Consider the following 9,084-nt stretch of genomic DNA (forward strand, 5'->3'; position numbering starts at 1 on the left):
GGGAGATCAGCTCAGGGTGACACTGCCGAAGCTGTGTGCACTGCTGCAGCTGTAACACTGGCATGCGTGTCACCTGGTAGGGAGGATTTTGACTGAATGAAGTGGTTTCAGGCTGATCTCAGGCCCTCCCTTCTTACTGGCAAATTGATAAGTGGACTGTCATGAGAGTGCTACAAAGGTGTGGTGCCTGAGCACCTGAGCACTGTCCTTGGGGTACATGCCCAACTCCTCACATCAATGGTGCAAGGTCTGAACAGTTCTGAGTACCCTACAGCCATAATCCTGAAGGATTAAATCTCTTCTAGTTATAAATTTGCTTATCCTCAATTTTAATGTTATGTATATTCAACCTGAAGATGAAGTGTTAAATACTTCTTATGCCTTTCTGAAAGTCAAAATCAAAAGGCTGACCTAGAGAACATGGCTTATAAAAAATGAAAATAATAATAAAAAAGCTGATTTCTTTATGTTCATATTCTCATTTTTTTGAGTTTCTATGAATGAAGCTGAACAAACACAGGCTCTCAAGATTTTACCACTGAAAGGAGGGGTTGCATAGACGTGATAATCATAAGACTCCAGGAATTAGGTGCTTTAACATGTTGCTTCTGATTTCAGTGGCATGCGTCCAACAGTTTTAGACCAGGCCTCTTTTAGAGCTTGCAAGGGGGCCAAAACCTACAATTACAACTACAGATATACATCTCTCAATATGTTGTTAGTCACCAAAAACCCTAAACCACAGAGAGAGATGTTTAAAAGTCAGATGTCCTGCAGCTAAGTGGGGACTTTCTTCAGGAGCAAAATGAAGGTCTAAGTTTACCTCCTCCCTTCTGTAGCTGCTCTGCCTCTTGAGTGGGCTGAGAGAGAAGGCAGAGAACTGAGAGACAGAAAGCTTGAGTGTGTGAATGTGGGGGGTGTGAAGGGGTGTTCACTGAAGCACAACAGAAATTCCAGAGCTGTCCATCAGGAGAGGACAGACACTTCATGCAGAAAGATCAGGTGCAATTCAGGAGAATCACAGATGTTGAAGAAGAAACTTTTATTTCGGACAGTGGAGTGCATGTGTGCCTTTACCTAGGAAAGAAAAAGATTTGGAGAAAGAAGTAGAGCATGAGGGAAATGCTCAAAGTTCCTTGCCTAGCAGGGGAGAATGTGAAGAGAATGCCGAAACTCCTCACCAGCTTCCACAAAAGTCAGCGAGATTGGTGTGATATGCCTGTGATGAAGATGGAAAAGGGGTCTGTGGCTTTCTTAAAGAGGGTCAGGAAGACCCTTTCAGGTTCCCTTGCTTTCACAGAGGCAGCTACAAGTTAACAGCCACCCTAGTGCTGTGCTGTTTTCTATTTGCTTTTTGTGATGAGAAATAACCTTCAGCTGAGTCAGGTAACCCCACCTATTGACTCCACATGCACAAAAGCTTTCTTGTGCCTTGCGTGGGTCCTGAAGGCACTGTGCATCTTGTGCAGGGCACATGCTGTACCGCTGACAGCATGCTGGCCTTTGCCAATGTGTATTCCTTCCATGGGATTTTAAACAATGGATCTCAGTGACTGATCTGAAACAGGGAGCTTCAAGCCAAATTTAGCAGCACAGAGTCTGAATCTGAATGAGAAGGAAGGGAGAGGGGTGTCTTTAGGATGAGGTTGCTCACAGGCCAGCAGCCCGAGCCAAGGGGAAGCCAAATGGTTCCAACAAGACTTCTTCAGCCTGTGGAGAGGTCGTGGTGCTGACGTCTCCTTTCACACAAGTCCTTTGGCCCTGCAGCTGTGGTGCCTGCTGCCAGGCTCGTGGCGGGGAGGGAGCCAGCCCCAGCGCCTAGGGTGAAGGGACACCATTTGTAAAAGTCACGCTGGTAAAGCAAAGGGACAAATTACTGCGATATTCTCTGAAGAGATCTTGCACCCACTCTGGAGAACACTAAATCAGCTGCCCCAGAGGCGATACGTATCTGGGGCTTTTAGAAAAGCAAATAATGAACAAGCTCCTGAGCAGCTGCCGCTGGCTCCCAGCCGCAGCAGGCCGCAACCAGCCCGGTGCTGCGGGAGGGCGGGCGGCAGGCAGCTGCTCACTGGGCCTGCGGGTGTCCGAGCAGGTTATGGGGCTGGGCAGCTGGCCCTCAATCCTCCTCACAGCGACTGAGAGGAATCTTCTGTTTCTTCTTCAAAGTGGGAAGCCAGCACACAGTATCTCCACTCCCTCCCCAGCCCCTCCACCAGCCAAGTGCATACCAGGCACAGGGGCTGGACAGCTAGGGCAGGAAACCTCCCTGGTGCCACCTGCCAAAGCCCTGCTGGCTGGTTGTTTTCCCCCACCGGTACTAAAATACTGGATTTTGGTGGGTGCAAATGCAGAGGTGGATCCTGAGAGATAAACCTTTAGGTCCTTCTCAGCGGCCTCTGTTTTGTTGTCTGGGCAGATACCAGAGCTGTTGCCCCATCTGTGGAGCTCTCAGTTTCTCCTGCTGTGGGTGGGGATGCTGAGAGCAGACCCCACAGCAACCTCCTTCAGCAGCGACATGTCCATAAGAGCTGGCAAATGTATTTTTTATTATTGTGTGGTAAGGGAGATACCCTGGGAACTTGCCTCCTCCAAAGCACTCACACCTTCTGGCAATGTCCTGGCAAAGCACGTTGGAGGCTGGTCTTATTCCCCATCTGCCTACGATGGTCTGAGCATTTCGATGGGCTTTGGAAAGCTTTACCCTGACATTTGGTATTAATGAGCGCCTGTAAAACTCCTTCCAGGTTGCCAATTGTGGTTAAAAACCAGCAAGACGTTGAAGCACAGCGTTAATAACATTTAGTTGTTTATTTTTGTAACAACAAGATTTTCAGGAGAAAATACAACACTTTCTTAGTGGAAGTAATTAAAACCATGAAAATGACTGCATTTCCTGTGTGACTGACATATTCCATGCAGGAGAAAATGTTTCCCAGCAACAAAAAAATACATTGTAGTGGCTCACATTTTTCTTAGCACTCCGCATCCCTTCCCTTAACCAGAACAACAGGCAAAGGGAACAACATGTTACACATTTTTAACAATTCATCACATAAGGAAGTAGCAACACCCTTTTCCCACAGAGCAGTGATGTAAAGGGCTTCCATTTTGGGGTACCTTGCTTTGAAATTCCTAAAAAGTGCCTGACTTCAGTCAGGAGGAGATGTTATCTTTCTGATACAGGCCCAATCCTTGCTATGGGGCTGCAGACAGGCAGGCACTGCACAAGGTGGGTCCTGGCCCTGGCCCTGGTCCTGGTCCTGCCCTGGTCTTGGCCCTGGTCCTGGTTCTGGTCCTGGCCCTGGTCCTGGTCCTGGCCCTGGTCTTCCCCTGTGCTATTTCTGAAATGCATCCCCTGAGGCCAGCCTGGAGTTCAGCCTCTGCCAAACAGGTAGCCGGCTGAAATCACCCTGAGCACATGAAGCATTGTGCTGGGTGCTCATAAAGACATTTGAAAGGTAACTCTGATACATCTCTTCATCTCTTGCTGTTTCATCCCGCCTATTATTTTTTTCCTATGCTGATTCCAGAAGATTATTTCAAAAATAGACAAGAAAGGAATCAAGACATTAAAATTTTCAGTTTAGATAGAGAAACTGCTTTGCCATTTCCCACAAGGCAATGAACTGGATAACATTTTTTTCAAAACTTTCTGACATTCATTTATCATGAGTTTATTTCAGATGGGCCACTTTCTTTCAAATGTGTAGAGCTGATATTTTTATGCTTTATTAAAAATTGGTACACGTGAAATATTTGAAGCACGCAGGAAAGAACAGGGTGTGATGGCAAACTGCAGATGTTATTCAGCAACTACTACATGTGGCTCTTTAGGTTACCCAGAAGTTACCAGACCTTTCCTTTTTCCTTTCATGTCAGGCTACACTGACATGAAAGTAAAAATATGAAGTAAAACACAGTTTTTATTTCATTTTCTCAGCTTATTTCTTTTTGTATTGTCCTTTCCAACCTCCCACTCATAATTTCAGTTTAAGTTTTTGCCAAAACATAATTCTAAAAGTTGCTGGCCCTGGCCATGTTGCACTTTTAAAGAGCCTTTTTAAAGACAATGCTAACAGAAGAGCAGCAGGAATAAATAGTTGTGCAGTGAGTCAGGTGTTCTTCAGGCACTGGAGGGAGTTGTGAAGTGCAATAAGCTCTGGACTCTATTATTTGTGCTATCAAAAAGGGTCAAGAACTTTTCTGAAAGACTTCTGAAGTCGGATAAAAATACATTGGTATAAATCACTACCTCTCAAAGAGCAAGAACTAAACACAAAGAAAATGACTTGGTAAGTAAAACAGGACTCAAAATGAAGAAAACTTGTGTTCTCAGTTCTGAAATGAATTTGATTTACATCATCTGATTATTTATTTCATTTATTTACTTGGTACTATCTATATATTGATATATTTAGAGTTATTCATTTGCAAAATGAGGCAAATTACATAACCTAAGTACTGCATTTATGAAATTCATATTTATCAAAAGGTTTTTGCACAGCCAACTCTGAATTGCAATTCATTTACTGTATAACAGTAACAACAGTTTCTATATTCACAGCTCCTTAAGGATGGATCCTTTCATTTTCTGGAGATAGCTTTCTCTGTCTTTTTAATCAATTTTCCATTTCGCTGTGACTGGAATTTTGGCACATTTTCCCCCTTGCGTGTGGGTGTCAATGCATCAATGCTAATGGGAAAGGCCACTAGTGCTTTTTTAGTTTGGCACTATTTTTCTGGAATAATTTATATATATATATATATATATATATATATATGTATGTATGTATGTATGTATGTATATTTCTCTGTTTCCTTCTTTTCTGTCCATGCCTTTTTCCTCCTGTCTTCCTCTCAGCCTCCCTCATGTTGTCCCATGCTGGCTACCTTATGAAACTAATTTGCAAACAGATTCAGAAAGCTTAACTTCAGCTGATGTGTCAAGCAATGCCATCCATAGTTTCACACCAAATCTTTATTTCCACATTTTAGAAGAAATGAATTGGGAGAATTTCATTATCCTCTTTCCACGAGCCATAAAATCTACAGGGAAATAAGATTTCTTTATTCAGCCTTGCATAAAAATGGCCTGAGAAAATGGATTCAGAAAGCCCTTCAGATCCTGATATATTCCTATTGGCATAATGCTGACTTTCCTGTCTCTCCACCATCCCAAATTTGAGATATTAAAATCACTGGAAACACAGACATATACGAATCAGTACCAAAGAATTTAGAAAAAAATGTGCACCCCAGCCTCACAGATTTTCCAGGCAGATTATCCAGCAATTTAAATGGGAATGTTATCTTTTTTTTCCAGCCTTATCGTGCTTCTACTTATAAACTCTTTAGTCAGTTTTGAAAGCAAAGAACTGAGAAAATGTCAGAAAAGATGATTTCTTGCCAACTGCAATTGGACAAAACAGAGGAATCTCATGTCACTGTTACACTAATGGCTCGTCTCCTGACCCTCTCCTGTTTTTGGCTGTTTTATCCTTTCCAACCTTCTTTCTCTGAACGGCATGACCCTCTGCCTAGCCTCAAATTGCACAGTTGTGGAACAGCTGCTTATACTGCTTAGAGTGTTGTTGTTCGCCTCTGCTGGTGTCTGGTATTTTTTTCTGGAGCGCTCCCCGCTCCTGATGTCAGCAGGTCTCATTGCCCACACAGCAGGGAGAGGGACAGAGCGGTGTCAATGCTTTCCCACTTTGCAAATCCCCTGGCAGCGGCCGATGCCTTACTCTGTTTGTGGCTGTTGTACTGGACTTCTGTTTGGTTGTTGGCTTGTTCATTTCTGCTAGAAAACAGAGGGGCACAGGGCTTCAGGACGAGGACACTGGCGACTACCTGTGAGTGTTTCACCGTTGCTGTGTCTAATGAAATCCCTGTGCAGTTGCCTTGGCTTCCAGACTAGCACAAGCTATTTGCTTTCCTTCTGTCTGCTTTCACTGGCCACAACCAGCCTTTTTGCAGTCCTTTTTCTGGAATGCCAGTAAACATCAAAAACATTAACGCCTCAGCTTTCCAGCCACAACTGTAAAACCAGATGCCTGCACCTGCTGGGCTGTGACTCCTCACTATCAGCTGGCTACCAATAACGCCGCAAAAAATCCCTCCTGTCAATTCCACGCCATCCAGCAGACCTTAGCATAAAATACTTCACATTTCAACTCTCTGGGTATGTTTTTTCCCTTACATGGGGAAGCGTTTATCATCCTAACACAGTGTGTTTGGCATTGGGTGCAGCTGAGGGGGCAGAGCAAAGCCCAGGAGGCTCCTTGGTGCAGGGCCAGCGCAGCACTGCCATGGGCAGCCAGGCTTAAGCTGCCTGCAGAGTCCTCCACCCTTTCAGTGCTGCCAACACCCTCAGTGCCTTCTTTTTTGTCTGGCCATTATGGATTATGGCCTGTGCCCTGTACTGGCTTCTGGACCACACATGGGAGCTGGCTGCCTCCTGAAGTCACCACTGGAGCGAAGCTCTACCATTGCTGTGTGGCAGCTGGCACAAGCACCGTGAAATAAAGGGGAAGCTAGGCAGGGGAAATGGGCAAGGCTCAACTTCTGAGGGGGATGAAGATAGCACCAAACTCCAGGCTGAAACACAGTTGAAAGAAATCCCACTGTTCGTCTAAAAGGAATTCACTGGTGTATTTAATATGTTCACTATTTAAAGTTTCCTCAGCTCTGGATGACAAGTATGCTTCTTGGTGACAGGAAGGATGCAGCACTTGATGCTTTTAAAAGCACTTGATAAGCTTTTAAGTTCTTCCAAAGTATATAGGTGTTAGCAGCTGTACATAACCAGTATATTTATCTGGAGGACTACATTTAGAGGAGAGGTTTTGAACATTTAGAGGGCTGCAGTCACATTACACCTCTCACTTCTGTCAAAATTAGTAATAGCCTCTAGCTGTTGAAACTGATTCAGCTCACAGCTGAAGGACACTCTACAACTGTGAAGGGAGTGCAGACACATGCACAGGCAGTCTTGATACAGGTTTGCAGGACCATTTCTGGGTTGAATGAGGGGGAAGTGAGAGGACAGAGAGGCTGTAGTCCTTCACAAATGCGAGAAGGAGTGGTAGATACTTCTAGTCCTACAGATGCCATGCTGCAAGCTCGTCTTAATAATTTCACACAGTAGTTCCAATTTTCAGCAAAGCAGCCACCCATTAAGTGGATGGCAAAAAAATAATAGCAAAACTAAGGAGTCAGTTCTCAGATATCTGATTAGATGGGACATATTGTCTACATGGAAACTTCTGTAACTCCACAAGCACAAACTCAACATTAGAGAATAACTGAATAACCCCTGTGTTAAGACACCAGGAGGTTGGGAACGTCTGTCATCAGTTCAGGCTGTTCAGGATGCCTCACATCCCACCAGGCATTCCTCCCTTCATCCTGCCAGACCTTGAGGAGAGCCAGCGAGCTTCTCATCCCTGCTCTGTGAAGCTGAACCTGCCATTAAACTCAACACTCAGCTGACCTCTCTTCTTCTCCTGGGTCCTCAGTAGACAGTGAGAATCACGCACAGGACCAGTAAGTATCCACCTTGGAGAGCATCCTCCGAGGGCAAGCACCTGGACATGGCAGTTCTCGCACCCCTCCAGGACCATTGCACATAAAGATACTTGGGAAATGGGAACAACTGTGTAGATCCGGAGTTAACTGAGTTTCCAGAGAGGGGATGCTTAAGCAGAACTGTGGGGGAATGGGCTTAAGTTGCACCAGGGGAGTTTTAGGTTGGATGTTAGGAAGAACTTCTTTACCGAAAGGGTTGTTAGACATTGGAACAGGCTGCCCAGGGAAGTGGTGGAGTCACCATCCCTGGAAGTCTTTAAAAGACGTTTAGATGTAGAGCTTAGGGATATGGTTTAGTGGGGACTGTTAGCGTTAGGTCAGAGGTTGGACTCGATGATCTTGAGGTCTCTTCCAACCTAGAAATTCTGTGATTATATGAGGAGGCTGGTTACACATCGCATTGTAACACAGGAATCTTGTCACAGCTGGGTTTAATCTTTGGAAATACTTCCTCTCCTTCTGCAGCCTGGACAGCCTTTCATTTACTCCCAAACATCATAATGCTTTCTTTAAAGTTGACAGTGTTTGTTTGCATGTAGCAGATGATGAAGCAACGTCTCTCCGGAAGTGGCAAGAAATGGTTACCAGCCCAGCAAGCATCCCGTACCATCTGACGGGTAGGTATTTTACATGGAAAATATGTCACACATGAGAGCAGAGCTAGCCTGACTCACTTACCCCTACACAAAAGGTGCTGCCAAAACCAAACCCGCTGGGACTGGTATTCCTGCAGCGTCCCCACTGCTCCAGTGTCTGAAGCTGAGAGGAACATAGCTGTCAAATGGGGAAGTAACAGCGTCTTTTGTCACATTTTCTTGTTAAGCAAACACTGATAAAATGCATGTCATGTCTGCTCTACTTCAGGAAAAAATTTTTAGGACTTCCTGGAAATATTGCAAAAGCTACCAACTTCCCGCCTCCCATGCTATCAGCAGGCATGAGTGTATTAAAACAAAGCAACCAAACCAAACAGCAAATCATGAAAGAAAGAGAACAAATAAGGAGCCTGCAGTGCTGCCAAATTATACAACAGTGATTCCCACTGGGATTAACTTGGACAATTTGCCTCACTGAGGCCAGTGGGTCTGCTGAGAGCACTCAGAGGCTCCTGCATCAGCTGCAGGAGCAGGAACAGGGGTAGGAGCAGGATGGGGCAGGCAGCCCCTGTAGGCAGCTCTCTTGCCCCTGCTATAGCCTTCCCTGCTGGTGTGGTCCACCCCTGGCCACTGCTTCCACTGCAGCTGTTAGGGATGGAGCAGCCTCCAGCAGCTCTCAAAACCAAGCCTTCAACTTTATATAACTGAGACAATCTCATTTTTTCCTGCAGATAGTTGTTACAGAAGAGAGGGTGGCTTGCCCTTGTGTTTGCTTGTAAAATAGTGTGCGCATCTATGCCATGAAAAACTCCTGGCTCCTACCTTCCCGGAGTGCAGAAGACTGAGACGGCTTTCATTCTTCTCTGCTATTTCTCAGCACAACTTGCTTGTGACTCAC

The 9,084-nt window shown here is 45.2% G+C and overlaps 1 long non-coding RNA gene across 1 annotated transcript; it reads right to left on the reverse strand.

Moving 5' to 3' along the window:
* Positions 1-372: 372 nt before the first annotated feature.
* On the reverse strand, positions 373-1,319 carry LOC137853016 (uncharacterized). The gene is made up of 2 exons (XR_011094160.1): positions 1,182-1,319; positions 373-1,077 (listed from the first exon to the last, which is right to left on the reverse strand). It is a non-coding gene; the product is annotated as an uncharacterized lncRNA (long non-coding RNA).
* Positions 1,320-9,084: the final 7,765 nt, after the last annotated feature.

Source organism: Anas acuta, chromosome 3, assembly GCF_963932015.1.
Source record: "Anas acuta chromosome 3, bAnaAcu1.1, whole genome shotgun sequence".
Taxonomy (NCBI): domain Eukaryota; kingdom Metazoa; phylum Chordata; class Aves; order Anseriformes; family Anatidae; genus Anas; species Anas acuta.